This window comes from Pseudonaja textilis, chromosome 6 (genome assembly GCF_049901715.1).
Source record: "Pseudonaja textilis isolate UNSWEBS1 chromosome 6, rPseTex1.2, whole genome shotgun sequence".
In the NCBI taxonomy this organism is placed as follows: domain Eukaryota; kingdom Metazoa; phylum Chordata; class Lepidosauria; order Squamata; family Elapidae; genus Pseudonaja; species Pseudonaja textilis.
The window spans coordinates 32,914,955-32,931,866 of record NC_141995.1 but is presented as its reverse complement, the minus strand read 5'-3'; positions in this window follow the sequence as shown (position 1 = coordinate 32,931,866).

The following is a 16,912-nucleotide window of genomic DNA, read 5'->3' as shown; positions in this document are numbered from 1 at the left end:
GTGGCATAAGGTGTTCTACAACGAGTAGAGGAGTGGAGAACTCTTCTTGTGAAATATTTCTGGACTTTCTCAACTGTGTTAATATCAGATACATAATGTAGGTTCCAGACTGATGAGCTATATTCGAGTATTGGTCTAGCAAATGTTTTGTATGGTCCAGTTATTAGTGTAATATTACCAGAGAAAAAGCTACGTAAGATTAGGTTAACAACTCTTAATGCCTTTTTGGCTATGTAGTGGGCTCTAGTACTTAGGTCATTTGAGATGAGTACTCCAAGATCCTTGACAGAGTTTGGATCATCAACAAAGTCTTGGCTATTCAGCTTGTATTTTATTTTCTGGTTTTTTTTTGCCAATATGTAGGACAGAGCATTTATTTGTTGAGATTTGAAGTTGCCATTTGTTTGACCATTCTGATACATAGTCAAGGTCTTTTTGAAGGGTAGCAGTATTATCTGTGGTGTTGAATAGCTTTACATCATCAGTGAAAAGAATGCAGTTGCTTTTGATATGATCACAGAGGTCATTTTTGTAGAGTATGAAAAGAGTTGGTCCTAGAACACTGCCTTGGGGGACATCACTATTGACAGGTACAGAATTTGATAGGACGCTCCCAATTTTGACCATTTGTTGTCTGTTTGACAGGAATACTTCTGTCCAGTTATGCAGGTGTCCACAGATACCGTAAGATTTTAGTTATAGGAGTAGTTTGTCGTGTACCACTGAGTCAAAAGCTTTACAGAAGTCTATGTAGATTGCATCTATTGCTTTGCCCTGATCGAGTTGTATAGTCCATATGTTTTTGCAGTGTAAGAGTTGCAGATTACATGATAGTTTTTTCCTAAAACCAAATTGTTTATTAGAGAGTAGGTTGTTTGTTTTTTAAGTGGAGGATGATGGATTGGTTAATAATTGATCCCATGACTTTACAGGTGACACAGCATAAAGAGATTGGTCTGTAATTTTCAACTAGGTTGGGGTCTCTCTTTTTGAAGATGGGGTGACCGTGGCTTGTGACCATAGTTTTGGCAAGGAGCTGGTCCTGAAAGATTTTTCAAAGATTATGCTTAGAGGTTCAGCTATGGCAGTGGGTAGCTTTTTTAAGAAGTAGGCACATATTCCGTCTGGTCCAATAGAGATGGTTTTAGATTGGGTAGTGCTTTTTCAACATTGTCTTCTGTAAAATCGATATGTATTAGATCATTGTAGTTGTCTGTGGTTCGACTAGGAAATACTGGGCATGATCCATTGCTATTTACAAATACTAAGGCAAAGAATGCGCTAAAGAGGTTGGCTTTAATAGTGTCGTTGTTGCAGTCTTTACCATTAGGTCCTTTCAGGGGTGGGATGGATCTTGAATCTTTTAGTTTGTTGTTTACAAAATTGTAGAAAGCATGGATGGAATTGGTGTGTAGAAGGTTTTCTTCTTGTTTAATGTGATAATTGGTGCATTCAGTTTTTATCTGGTGGCATAAATTTTTGTATTGGCTTTTGAAGTTGGCAATGTGACCAGATTTGTTTTTTCACCAAAGTGATTTCTTTTTGGATTGAAGCTTCCTTATTGTTATGGGTAATCTGTTTTTCCTGGTTTGGGGAGTTGTTATTGGTACATATAGTTTGATGACTCTTTTGATTTCTAGTAAGAATATGTTGTAATAGTCTTCTACAGTATTGCATCCAAAGAATAGAAATTGCCAATCAAGGGATGAGAGATTGTTGTTTATAAGATCATAGTTGCCTTTTTTGAAGTTATAATTGGGGATTCCGTCATTGTGATGATTTTTATGTGGATGTATGTTGAGACAAAAGTCAATCATGTTGTGGTCACTGTTGGAAAAGGGTTCTTTAATTTGTATTCTGTAAATTGAATTCAAACTATTGCAGAAGATGAGATCGAGGATTAGTTCATTTGTTCACACATGCACGCTATCCACGGTGCACCCAGGCTATGTATGCCATACACTTAAAAAAAGGAGAGGGATTACACTCCTACCCACTTTTACATTTGCTTTTGCTGTCTCCAGTAATTGTAATGAACAATTTATGCTTTACTGGAATTGTGTGCTCTCAACTAAAGAAACTCCTTGGAGAAATTTGTGAAAGAGGATTCTCCTACACAACTGAAATGGTGCCCTTACAATTTGGATTGAACTATTTTACATTTAGAAAAACTGAATCATGGGCTTAGCTTTGCTTTATAAAAGAGTTATGTCAGTGCCTTGACCTCAATTTTAGAGCTCCTGGAAGGTGTTTTGAATCTCTGAGTAGGAGAAGTGATAGCCAGAGAAATCATCTGAGCTTTTAGTGAAAAGTGGCATTTCGTGTCCATGTAAATAGAAGTACAGGACTAAAATCTTTGACGCCTGCAGGTTATGTACTCATTGGTGCTGGTGTTTCTTCTTTTCAGTTTATTGAAACCCAAGGGAAATGGAAACATTTTAAATACTATTAATAATTATTACACATTTGCCAATTTTTAGCCATGAGTAGTTACGTTATATTAAGTAAATATTTTCTCATTTTTCAACCAAAGTACAATGCAAAGAATTGCAGTCTATAAACAAAAATTTAACAGAAAACTTTAAAGGTAGGGAAGGAGTTTTACTGATTTTATATTTGCTGAATATTGTTGTTCCTGATTATAATTATATTTTTATTTCTGTTTGCTATCACTCATGCAGCAATATTTTAATGTTTTAAATAAATAAATTCAATTAGGAGAGGGGAAATAACAGTTCAATAATCTGAACCAACAATGGATTCAGATTGTTTATTCAATCCATCAGTTATTAACAGACCAAGTTATTAAATTAGATTTAAAATCTTTTTGTTCTCTTTCTTATTGCATTAGCAACGGTAGCTTTATCTTTATGCAGAATAGCTAATTTCATATTAATTGAAATGCATAATATGGATAGAAATACCTTCATTTCTGCATTCTTATATGGAAAAATATAAGTCCAAATAAATAATAATTCAGTGGGTCTCAAATCTGAGTACATATGTACATGATTACATGTATAGATAATATATTAATAAACAATACAATGTGAATTTTTGAAAATAAGTATAAGACTGATTTCTCCTTGGGTGTTAGGAATACACACAGCTATTTATTACCTATCTAATATCTTCTGTCTCTTTCACAAGGTATTACACCAATGGACACAATTCTGGCCAAACAACATTATTTTAGTCTCTGCACACAGAATGCAATTTGATGAAAAAAGAATCTATGCAGAGGTCCTTCCACGGAGAGTCGGGTGGCATAACAATTATATGGGTGGAAAAGGAAACAAAGCCATAGATTGAATAGGTAAACACCCAACCACTACCTTATGTTTGACTCAAGTACTAACTAGAGAGATTCATGGTTAGCTAACAAGTATGCCTCCCTCCTGTATTGACCATTTATAATCTTCTAATGCAGCTTCTTAAAAAACACCTCTTCTGACTGATGAAAGTAATTTGAACCCCTCAAGAATATTCCATAAATCTGGTATGAAATGATTGCGATTTATAAATCCACTCTGAGAAACTTCTGATGTAAAAGATGGCCAAGGGCTTCTTCAATACAGTGGATAACAAGGTGCAATATTCATAAGGTAATACAAGACCAAGATAATGAATGGAATATTTTGTTAGTTCCAGGCATTTTAGTATTTCTATGGATTTACTTCTAAAAGGCCAAGGTAAAGCCTGGATGCACAGAGAATAAAACCTTCAGTATGCACAATTTGTGACATTACCCAAATTAATTATAGAGCATCATCCAGTATATCTGCTGGATATGAACTTTAACTTCCAGTTTCATACTTAATAATCTGGAAAAGTCTTTGACTTATCCACAGTTGAGCCTAAAATATCTGTTGTTAAATGAGACATTTGTTAAGTGAATGGTTTTTTTTAACCACCTTTTACATTTTTACAACCTTTCTTGCCACAATTATTAAGTGAATCATTGCAGTTGGTAAGATAGTAATCTAGCTGCTAAATGAATCTGGCTTTTCCATTGACTTTGCTTTTCAGAAAGTCACAAAAGGTGATCATATGATCTTGGGAGAGAACAACAATCATAAATATGAACCAATTGCCAAGTATCTGAATTTTGATCACACGACCATGGGGATGCTGCAAAGATCAAAACTGTGAAAAATGGTAATTAAATCACATTTTTCAGTGCCATTGTAACTTTGAACAGTCACTAAATGAAATATTGTAAGTTGAGGACTACCTGTAATCCTGATTTTATTACTGATGATATTACTCTTATTTCTCCCAGGTTCTCAGTGCGACCTCATTGGGGTAGGAGGAATGAGCAAAATGGTCTAGTGGTGAAAGCATCTGGCTACAAACCAGGAAACTGAGTTCCCATGAAAGATGGCTAGGCAACTTTGAGCCAGTCACCTTCTCGCAGCCCAACCCATCTTTCACATTTGTTATGGGGAAAATAGGGGGAGGAAAGTGTATTAAATATGTTTGCCACCTTGAACTATTTTCAAAAAATAATAAAGATGGGATAAACAAACAAACAAATAAATATATAAGGCAATGATGTTTGTTTATTTATTTGTTAAATTTATTTGCCACCTATCTTGCCATGGGGCTACCCTAGGCAGCTTACAATAATAAACAAGGAAGAAAATGAAAGGAGAATATAAACAGAACAGAAGTAAAACAATAGAACAATCAAATAAACAATGCAAAAGAGCAAATTTAGGATACATCAATTTGGTAACAAAAAAGATGGACAGGTGAAGAGCAGAGCACAAATTGGAGGAGATGGGATCTGCCATCAATCCAGCAACCACCTCTAGCATGAAACTCCCCCATTTGGTCCCAAGGCCAACCAAGTCAGGGTTTTAGGTTCTTGTGTAGCAATAGGCAGGTAGGGGCATGTCTTACCTTAGAGGGTAAGGTGTTCCAAAGGGTGGGAGCTGCAGGCTCTTCTGGATGTCAATAGTTGAGTTCTTTGACTAACAGGATCTGAAGTAGGACTTCTATGCTAGCACAAATCGGATGGGCTTGTTCTAACAGATCAAGCCAGTTCATCAGGTAGCCTGGACCTATACAATTAAGGGCTTTAAAGGTCATAATCAACACATTGCACTTGGGAACAGACCAATAGCCAGTGAAGTTTGCAGAGCAGAAATGTAATATGGGTCATCCTAGGAACCCCAAAGACTACTCTGGATAGTAAAAGAGCTGCACTTTGCACTAGTTGAAGCTTTCAAATGGATTTCAAAAGTAGTCCTGTTGCAGTCCCAGTCCTGCACATGGCAGTAGTCCAGATGAGAGATGACCAGGGCTTGAGTAACAGAGTGCAGGGAATCATGATCCAGGAAAAGTCACAACCGGTACACAAACAAATATCTACACTATATATAATCGCCAAGAAGGAAATGTCATCCCAGTTAAAGCAAGTAGACACCTATATTGGGTAGCAACAAAATAAGAAGATGCTAGAAGCAGATGGGCACTTTAGCGATAACAGGAAATTGTTTATGCTGCATGGAGAAGGCAATGTTTAACTACTCCTGTGTTTTATCATGATAACAACATGGTAAAATAATTGACTATATAGTGCAGGATTATGAAAAGTCAACATGCTGCTGAGAATCTTTCACTGTATTAATAATGTTAATTAAATTAAAGGAATCTGTAGTTGCTGATGTTGCTATGAAGAAAAAGTCAGAGATTCTCAGACATCTAGATCATAGTTGTCTCAATGGTGCTTTTTAAAAGGGAACAGGACTGTTATTTCTTTGAGGACGAAGAACAAAATGTTTTGTTTCTCATCCAAGAACTTCATCGGTTGTGATGGCTGGGAGCAGAGTTGGTCTGCTGGGAGTTTGCAAGGGTTCAGGAGAGCCCCTAGCTAAGGTTCTGTGCAGTTCGGAAAACCCCCAAATCCCACTCCTAGCTGGCCCCACCCATCCCACCCGTCCCCTCGCAGGAGTCCCTACATGGCCTGTTTTGGATGTAGGTAAATGCAGGGCGCGTGCAGAGACTCGGGGAGAGTGAAAAACAGGCCTCCTGGAAGTTTAGGAAGGCCAGAAATGGGCCTGTTTCTGGCTTCCAGAAGGCCCCCGGAGCTTGGGGAGGACACTTTTGCCCTCCTGAAGTTCAAGCAAAGCCTCCAGAGCCCAGGGCAGGCAAAAATTCTCCCCCTCCTGGCCGTGGTGCAGGAGCCTGAATAGGCCATGCCCACCATGGCCACGCCCACTCAGCAACCAGGCAGAGTTGCTAAAATTTTTGAAATCCATCCCTGGCTGGGAGGATGGAATGATAGGTAATGACAGTTGAGACAGTCTAAACTGTCAGTATCTATCTTTCCATTCCACTCTCCCCCCACCATCACAACCGATGAAGTTTCTTGGATAAGAAACAAAATATTTTGTTCTTCTTCCTCAAGGAAAAAACAGTCCAGTTATCTTTTGAAAAAGCATCTTTGAGATATAAAGAAAAAGAAAATTCGAAACCCCAAAGACAAAGTAATAGCATGAAATTGTTATATAAGCCTGAACCTGAAAAAGTTCAAAGTAGTCAGTGATCAAATAATGTCAGTTAGATTGAATTATGACTTTTAATATGAATATTATCCAAGTTTAGATTCTAATACTTCCCAGAAATCAAACTGATTACATCAAAACCAGAAGATGAAAAGGTATAGATATAACAGTAGAAAATTCATTGTGGATCGGATCATGAACTGCTCCTGAACAAATTCCAGATCAAGTTAAAATGAAAGAAGAAAACCAACTAGTTTCCATAATATTATCTTGTTCCCATAGTATGTTATTGAGCATGTAGCCTCAAGCAGAACATTGACCTTAAACATCATTTTAAGGTCCTGAACTTTATTGATAAGGAGCCAGAAGAACTGTGGAATGTAATTAAATAAGTTGTTAAAGATGAATGTGAAAAAGTTGAAAGGGTACAATAATTGATAGAATACCTGCAGAAATATGGTAGGTAATAGAATAATTTCTAAAGGTTGTAACCAAACTATGCCAGCAATGTGGAGAACAATATAGTGACAAACGGATTGGAAGAGTCAGTGTACACACCTGTGGACCATACCAAAGAAAGAACACTTAACATTTAATTTCTATGCTAACAAAATCATGCTTAGAATCATCCAACAATCATCCAATCATCCAACTCCAATCATCCAAAGTTGAGCCTTACATGGATAGGGAAATCTTTAAAAAATTCAAACTGATTTTAGAAAAGGTCAAGAAACAAGAGACATTATAGATCAGGGCTGTTAAACTCAATTTCATTGAGGGCTGGATCAGCATTGTGGTTGTCCTCTGGGGGCCAGAAAGAGGGAGGGGCATGGCCAGGGTGGTCACAGCCGAGTGGGTGTGACCCATGGGGCCTTGAGTTTGACATCCTTGATCTAAAGCAAGAGATGATCCATATCCAAAGTGCTATGGCTTCCTTGCAAAAAAATGGCAATTTTTTTAGCTTTAGTGATCAGTTTGATAGTTTCCTAGAGACCTTTGAGTGGCACAGGTGTAGATCACAAAGGTGGGGAGCAGGTGCCCTCTGATAGGAGGAGAAGGGAGGCCTTTATCGTCACAGGCTAGAGGGTTGGTTAGGTCAGTTATCAGAGGGAAGATGCCTTCCTAGAGATAAGCTGCCCTTCAGTGGAGCTCCTGGACTCTTGGGAAGTTTCCCTCCTTTTGTAAATCCCTTTCAGAGGGATGAGTGATGAGAGTTTGGGTTAGATTTAGGGTGGGGGTGATGATGAGAGAGTGAGGAGCAGGCTGAAGAGGAGGGTGAGAGGGTCAGGATCAAGGGACCGGGGTGGAAGAAAGAGAATGTAAAAATGGGACTTTGAAATTTGAAGAAATATTAATAATTTGGGCTATACTGATTACATACTCTAATAGCTGAAAATGCAAATGACCTGGAAACTCTAGTAATAACAATTGATGAGCTCATAGAAAAATGACACTAAGATTAAATATAAAAAAAACAATCTGATGGTAGCAAAAATAGTAACCAGCCTAATTGACAATGAAGTTTCTACCTTTTACTATCAATGGTAACAAAACCATCAGTCCAGAAACATGCCACAGATAAGCACTTGGTAGAATGCTTTGGAAAAGATCATGTTATGTGTGTATAGTTACAAAGATTAGAATTGTGTAGGCAATGGATGTTCTAAGAGGTAAAGTTGAACTCTGAAGAAGTGGAATAGAAAAAATATTAACGCGTACGAACTATGGTGTTGAAGAAGACTCCTAAGAATATCTCGGTAGCCAATAAATCAAGCAAATGGAACTTAGACCAAATTAACAGGGTTCTTATTTGAGACACCATTATTAACATAATTTGGATACATGAAGCACATACTTAACTTTCTGGAGAAAACTATATTTGGCAAAAGTGGAATAAAAATGAAAAGAGACAACTAGCAACAACCTGGATGGACTCAGTTATAGCGGCAATGAGTGTATCACAGGAAGATATGAAGGATCATGTTGGGTCAGACTGTCCTGGAGAAAAATTATAAGTCAATACTAATTTGACAGAACATAATCATTATTATTATTATTACTGCAATCATTTAGAGGAATGGGCAATTTGAAAAATCAGCATGTTCAGTAAACAATGAAACAGCATCGCCTTCATCTCTTTCCCAACATTGCAGTTAGACTTTGCACAGATTTCTGTGAAGTTAATTTACATAGTGGTTATCTGGATTTTGAAAGTGTCCTTTTTATCAAAGTAAGGGCCTGCCATAAACTTTCTCATATTTGACTAAACATTCCATGCCATGAAACAAAATTGCAAATGACCAGGCTGTGTTACCAGCCCATTCTGTGTTACTGAACTGATAAATATTATACACAAAGAAAATTTAGAAAATATCAGTTGGTATGTTTTCACATGAATTGATTTGTTTATTGTTCAGAGAGACTGCTACAAAGAATTTCCTGAATAGGACAAATTGAAGTTGGAGTAAATAATGGAGCCTAGAAGATTCAATTGCTCAATTGCTATGCAGCAATTTTTCACATGCATCTATATACTTTCTGCTGAGATTTATATCTCTGTCGGAATCTATTCTCTGAATCAAGACACGTGATAGCTGGATGAAACTGGATCAAAAAATGAGATTCTATAGAAAACAAACTGTTTTTCATGAAGTCTCTTCTCCCCTTCTAAATTAAGACAGTTGCACTCCTATTCATTGCCAGTATTTTCTGCTGAAATAATTTACCAGGCAAATGATAGATCTCAGGCAGCCCAAATGAGTATAGGAAGGAACAGTAGCATTTCTGCTCCCCCCTCCCCGCAAAAATCCCTGGTAAAACATGTATGCAGCTTCCTACCTTTTAATGTCAATTTGAAATTCATTAACTGAAATAACTACACAACCTTCCATCTGGAATATTAATTTTACTTATGATATAAATCCTTCTAAACACCAGGTTTAAAGTGACAAATGTAATTCAAAGTCATGATGGGCAAATGTGGAACGAGCACAATACATAATTAGTAATGATTTTCCTCACTGCAAACAGCTAAGCCCAAATAAACTTACAGAAAACTTAATCACAGCATAATTGGAAAGTCAGACATTGAATTAATGAGAGATTCAGAATAGCAGAGCTACAACGCCGATGATAAATTAACAAAGGTAATTACAAATGAATATTATTATGCAGTTGATTTTAATGCACAAGGTTTAGGGTGAATAATATATATTTCTATCTATAGTCTGTTAGCAGAATGCTGGCTGCCATAAAGCAAATTAATAAATCAAGCAAGAGCTGGCCATAATTAAGATAAATAATGCATTGTATATCACTTGTTCAGGTATATTGAGTGAAACACAGGCAGCTACAAATCAAGCATTGAATACAAAGATAGGCTTCATTTCAAAAGTGAAATCTTACATTTTAAATGTTTCCTATCATACAATTATTGGATATAAATACATAAAGATAGCAGGTACATATAAATGACTATGGTATTGTAATGATATGTGGGGAAGACCTTGGGAGACAGGCAAAGAGATACTGCCTAGGGAATAGTCAAGTAAAGATACCACAATAGTCAAGTAAAGATACCACAGCATTAAGGGAAACAGCAGTGTCCCTTAATGGTAAATCTTAAGCAGGGCAGGAGTAAAATTCTGATAAAGAGAATTTGGCAGCATGATTCTGAACCAGAGTCATCCATGTGAGAAAATGGGATTTGTTGCAATGACTAGGCCAGCTTCGAGAATATGCATCTTCAGTTAATTGTAGTTTGAGAGACTTGTTATAGATTTAGGCTTTCCAGTGTGACATGTTCTCTCATGAGCTAAATGCCATGGTTTCTTCTTGTACATATGGTGATCGGAGAGAAACAGGAAACATAGTATGATGGGCACTAACTTCAGGAACAGTTGAAGAACTGTAGCATTTTTCTTTCTTGCTCATAATGTCTGAGCAAGAGAGAATATATAAATATAAATCAAGTGAACTGAAATATAAGCAAACAAATAAAAAGTACTCAAAGAAGGCAAAAGATAGCTATTAATGCTGCATGTTTTTTCATTAGACAAGGCCCTTCTGCAATTTGGCCATACATACTGGTGAGACTCGAAAAATTAGAACATCATGCAAAAGTTCATTTATTTCGGTAATGCAACTTAAAAAGTGAAACTAATATATGAGATAGACTCATTACATGCAAAGCAAGATAGTTCAAGCCGTGATTTGTCATAATTGTGATGATGATGGCTTATAGCTCATGAAAACCCCAAATCCACAATCTCAGAAAATTAGAATATTACATGCAATCAATAAAACAAGGATTGTACATAGAACAATATCGGACCTCTGAAAAGTAGAAGCATGCATATTTACTCAGTACTTGGTTCGGGCCCCTTTTGCAGCAATTACTGCCTCAATGAGGTGTGGCATGGAAGCTATCAGCCTGTGGCACTGCTGAGGTGTTATGGAAGACCAGGATAGCAGCCTTCAGCTCTTCTGCACTGTATTCAGTCTCATGTCTCTCATCTTTCTCTTGGCAATGCCCCATAGATTCTCTATGGGATTCAGGTCAGGAGAGTTTGCAGGCCAATCAAGCACAGTAATCCCATGGTCATTGAACCAGGTTTTGGTGCTTTTGGCAGTATGGGAGGTGCCAAGTCCTGCTGGAAAATGAAGTCAGCATCCCCATAAAGCTCATCTGTGGAAGGAAGCATGAAATGCTCCAAAATCTCCTGGTAGACGGCTGGGTTGACCCTGGATTTAATGAAGCACAGCAGATGACATAGCTCCCCAAATCAACAGAGACTGTGGAAACTTCACACTGGACTTCAAGTATCTTGCAGTGTGTGCCTCTCCATTTTTCCTCCAGACTCTGGGTCCTTGGTTTCCAAATGAGATGCAGAAGTTGCTCTCATCAGAAAAGAGGACTTTGGACCACTGAGCAACAGACTAGTTCTGTTTTTCTTTAGCCCAGGTAACAGGCTTCTGACGTTTGTTGTTCAGGAGAGGCTTGACAAGAGGAATAAGACATTTGAAGTCCATGTCCAGGATCTGTCTGTGTGTGGTGGCTCTTGATGCACTGATTCCAGCCTCAGTCCACTCCTTGTGAAAGTCCCCAACACTTTTGAATGGCCTTTTCTGACAATCCTTTCCAGGCTGTGGTCATCCCTGCTGCTTGTGCACCTTTTTCTTCCACACTTTTCCCTTCCACATAACTTTCTATTAATGTGCTTTGATACAGCACTTTGCGAACATCCAACTTCTTTTGCAATTACCTTTTGAGGCTTTCCCACCTTATGGAGTGTGTCAATGATGGTTTTCTTCACAACTGTCAGGTCAGCAGTCTTTCCCATGATTGTGATTCCTACTGAACCAGACTGAGAGACCATTTAAAGGCTCAGGAACCCTTTACAGGTGTTATGGCTTAATTAGCTGATTAGAGTGGGATACTTTGAGCCTAGAATATTGAACCTTTTCACAATATTCTAATTTTCTGAGATTGTGGATTTGGGGTTTTCATGAGCTGTAAGCCATAATCATCTCAATTATGACAAATCACAGCTTGAACTATCTTGCTTTGCATGTAATGAGTCTATCTCATATATCAGTATCACCTTTTAAGTTGCATTATTGAAATAAATGAACTTTTGCACAATATTCTAATTTTTCGAGTTTCAGCTGTAAGAAGCAGATAAACAAAACCAACATGAAAATGATTTCAATTTAAAGATAATGTCTCTGGCAAAAGGCACCGGAGATAGAAAAACACTGCTGGATACATCATCTGACTCTAATCCAAGGTTTTCAAAAAAAATATCACTGTCAGCACACTCAATAGACAATTTGCACAAATTAAACGATTTATTTCTTGAAATGTTTTTGTAAGGACACAGGTTATGGCCTAAACTAATAACTGATTCTTATGTTTTTCTATCTGGTTCTCTGATGTGATGGGAAGGGTGCATGGGATTTCTGTGCAGATCAGGGTTAGTGTGGGGAAGGGACATAGGATGGAAAGGATGTGTGCAGGTTGATCACATGGGTTAGATTGAAGATGCACATTGGGGTGGCACAGATCAGGTGCTAGATGTGTGGGTGCTATCTGGGCCAGGGAAACAGCACCAGTTGGGGAAGGTGGGGCAGCAGCACCAGTTGGAGAAGGCACAGATCAGGAAAGTATGTGGATGTGTGGCATGGGTTGGGAAGGGTGCATAGGGGTTCATTCATCTCTATTCTTCTCTCCATTCCTCCCTTTCCTCTTTCAGTAGGCAGGTAAGTGACTGTTGCTAGATAGGGAAGGGAGCGAGGGAATGTGAGACTGGCTGGGAAATTCTCATGGAACCTTGAAAATTTATCATGTGACTGTAGCAGCAGCATAGCAGCGGCAACTAGTAGCACTGAAGCAGTCATAACTTCCACAAATTTCATTTCTTGGAAGTCATGGTTTCTGGTTTCTGACACATTCCATAAATTTTGCCATTTGATGCATCTTAGTTCAAAAATTGTCCTCTGATACACCATTTCATCTAGCTAAAGTCATAACAATAACATAACAATGAATTTTTTAGTAGTATATATATTATTTTGTTTATAAAATGTGTGCAGCCAATGTTGTAGACTAGAAAGTTCATATAAATAATCCATAATCCATTAGAACAACAAATATTTCACAATGCCACTGTTAGAAAAAACAGGAAGAAGGGATATATATACTGCTCAGAAACATGTGCTCAGTTTAAAACAAAATCCTCTATGGGATTTTATGCCAGGGAATAGTATATGCAAGGAGAGAACATTGAGATGTCTATACTACATACTCTTCATCTGTGGCAAACATTTTGAGTCTGGAAAACAGATGCAAATGCAATCCAGCAAAAGAAAGCAATTCAAAAAAGAAAGTAAACAAGATATGATTTGTTCTGTTAAATGGACCTATTAGGCCTCACCCTTCTTCATTATTTTTGCAATGGAGATCCTTCTGGGAAGAAATTATGCCAAGCTAAAACTAAACTAATTTTATGAAACACACATGCAAACAGAACTGGCTGTGTTTTGGCATGTAAAACAGTAACGTGCAGTCTTGCAAGATAGAAGGAAACATGAAAATGTATATCAAAAGTAATCTCCTATGACTCAATTCTAATCAGATTTCACAGAGCAAAGTGCAAGAGTTAAAATTGTTCAGGAAGAGAAGTCCTATCAATGTTCTTCTGAGAGGCTGAACTTCATAGAGTCAGGCTGGGGATTTCTTTTTCTTTTCTTTTTCGCCTCACAAAAACCACTACATAAGTCTTTTACCAAATCTATTTTCAGCCTCCCATGCTACTAAATGTATTTCTTTTATATCAAGCCTTTTTGCAAGAGAAAAAGTGTTGTGACATTGGTTCCGGTGCATGGAGATTGAAAGTATTAATTGCAAATGACAGTGCCTCCAGGGGACTCTAGTCAAATAAGAGTGCTATCTCTGTCATGTTTTTAATGACGGGAGTGCTCACCTTGGTTTCCCGTTCTCTTTTCTAGCTCTCATATAATTACAGCACTTCCAGGGAGAAAAAGACACCCACAAACAGGCACATTTTTATTATTGTTACAAAGAAGGGCTGATGAAAATAGCTTGCTAAGTAGACATGGTTTGCTAAATGCACAAAAGGAGAGGAAGTAAAAACTGGTTCCTAAAAGCTAAGGTCCATTCAAGTGCAGTAAAATGGCATACTGTTTTCTTAGTCATGCACTTCTGAAAAACCTTTAAAGCTAATTATTATGATGTAGTTTATATGAGGCAACTCCAGAGGAAATTTTAGAAGGAGGCTTGTAATGTGGCAGCTCTGATTCTCTTGCTAAATAATTGGAAGAAAAAAAGGGTCATTAATATGAAATTGTGCCAAGAAACCACAACAAGATAAATGCCAAGGTTGCCTAAAACAAAGCACCATTTAAAAGCTTTGCTTAGAATCAGGTCTCACCACACAACATATTCAGTAACATAAAAGGACTTCAGCATCATGGGGCACCTGGCTACCCAATAGATTTCTGTAACCTAATGCTCTCAGAGCACTGGATTTCACCCACTGTAATTCAAGGTGGACTTTTGGAATAAGCCATAAATAGAGCTCAACAAAGATGGCAACAAAGCTTCCATATAGCTTAACAGTGTTTAATAACATAAAGCAATGTGTGAGTCAAGGCCATTGGCTTTTTTGTTAAGACTTGATCAAAGTCCTTCAGTACTTTAGGCTGCATTTCTTGCTTGGAAATGGTCCAGATTGAACCTGACATTCTCCATCAAATAGTATTAATGTAGTTGATTTACAGTAGGTATAGTATACAATTGTTTAGAGATTTTTGTCTGCATTTCCTGGTAAATACCTTACTGTCCAGTTAATTCTTGCTTGTACTTTATATGGGGTTCCATATAAAGAGCTAGATCATCTTTCCACTCTTTGTATTTAAGACCACAACTTGCTTTGTGATTTTTAGATCCTTTGACTCCCTTGAGTCAAACATATTCCATGAATGCTCAAGCAACAATATTATTTCTTGTTCATAAATTCTGAGGTGATGAACAAAGTATAAATCAGTTCTAATAACATCTAGATTATTGTGCCAAACATTGAAGACTGAAGAATAAATTGACTCATTGAAATCCATTTGGTTAAATGGATATAATGTTAATTTAGCACTTAGCCATAGCCTCACTGATATTATCTGTGCTTTGTTTCCCGCTCTTCTCCCCCTCCTCTTTGGAAGAAATATTAGGGCAAAAAATAAAATGGTGAATTCTGGGGGATCATAACTTCTAATACAAGCACTATGTTATTCCCTATAGCAGTTTAAATAAATGAAAAAAAACCCATCAATGTGAAGGTTTGGGTTGCATGCTATGGAAACTTATTAGCATAAGAAATGAACCTAATAGCAAATATTTTGCTTGAAACCTTTAAAAGTTATAGCTATGGATTAAGACTGAATAAAATTCATTATAATAAAAGGTAGGCCTTAATCAAGTCTTTACCACCTTTTTATGTCTGTAAAATGGAACAAAGCTATACAAAAAATAAACCTTTCAGGATCGATAATCTGTATTTTGACAGAATGGTTCTCAGAGTAGATAAATTTGTTAGATTAAGTCCAGCTCTATGATTCTAGTAGGTAACACAGGTAACGAATCTGTTTAAATCTGGAAATGCAAAATGGAAATGCAAAATGCAGCAACTGATTTAAATGAATGTACACTTGAAATACATTCTTGAAATACACGATCCTACGAATCGTGCCATGAGGTATTCCATCTGTAAGAGTTTTGTAATAGGAGTTTCTCAAAGATGGCACCTCTCTGTAGAAAAACGTGATCTCCAGTGCCTGATGAGCTTCTTCTAAGAGGTATATATCCCTGATTCTAGTGGATAGCATTTGAAGGATGTAAATTTAGTCTGCTTCTGTTGGATTACATTATTGTGTTTTATATTTTTCTCCTTTTTCTATTATTTTTAATATTTGTTTCTGCTGAATGCTGCACAGTGCCTTTTAGAGTATAACAGTATAGAAATATCAGAAATAAACAAGCAAACTATACTTGAGGAAGCAATTATAGAAAAGAACTTGTATTTTAAGAGAACAGAAAAATAAAATATTTCTGTTTCTTTTCCTAAACCAAATAGGATAAATGGTCACAGCAAATTTTTAGGCTGAGCAAGCTTATTACTTGCTGTAGAAATCCCAGAAGCCATTGGCTGTTATTCAAATTAAATGTCTGTCAGAAGAACAATTTCTCACCACCAGTACCCACACACCCATAAGGTCAGGCCAGAGTTATTTACAAATCCTAGTAAATTTCTATGGGAATGTCCAGTGATCAAAGAATGTAATTTATATATAAACACTGGGGATGAGTTTATGTTGTTGATTTTGGGAGATTTAGGAATGTAAAAAATAAAGACATGAGAAATTGCTCTAGAACAAAGTTTAATAATTGATATCAATTGCCAGTATTCTATATTTTTGCAGACACTAGTGGAGTTAATATATAAAATGATAAACTTTGGATAAAAAATGATACCATAGGATAAAATGAAATGTTATGCATTTTTTAAAGAAAGCAAACCAACCACAAATCCATTACATCTAAATAATATCCTTTAAACTCTCAGGGGAGAATGTTTAAAGCATTCATATGGAAACTTTCTAACTTTGGAACACTGTTCTTTTTCATATCAGCCATCGTGTCACAGCATCCATTTGTAGCCAAAAGAACATTGTGTGTGCAAAAGAGGCATATATCAATACAAACTGGAGAAATACGAACATTTGAATAAATACACTGCAGAACAAAACTTTGCAGAACAAAACTGTAGAACCCCCAAAAGCTTAATGAATCCTTAATAATGGTCTGTACCCATAGTTGGTCTAGTAGC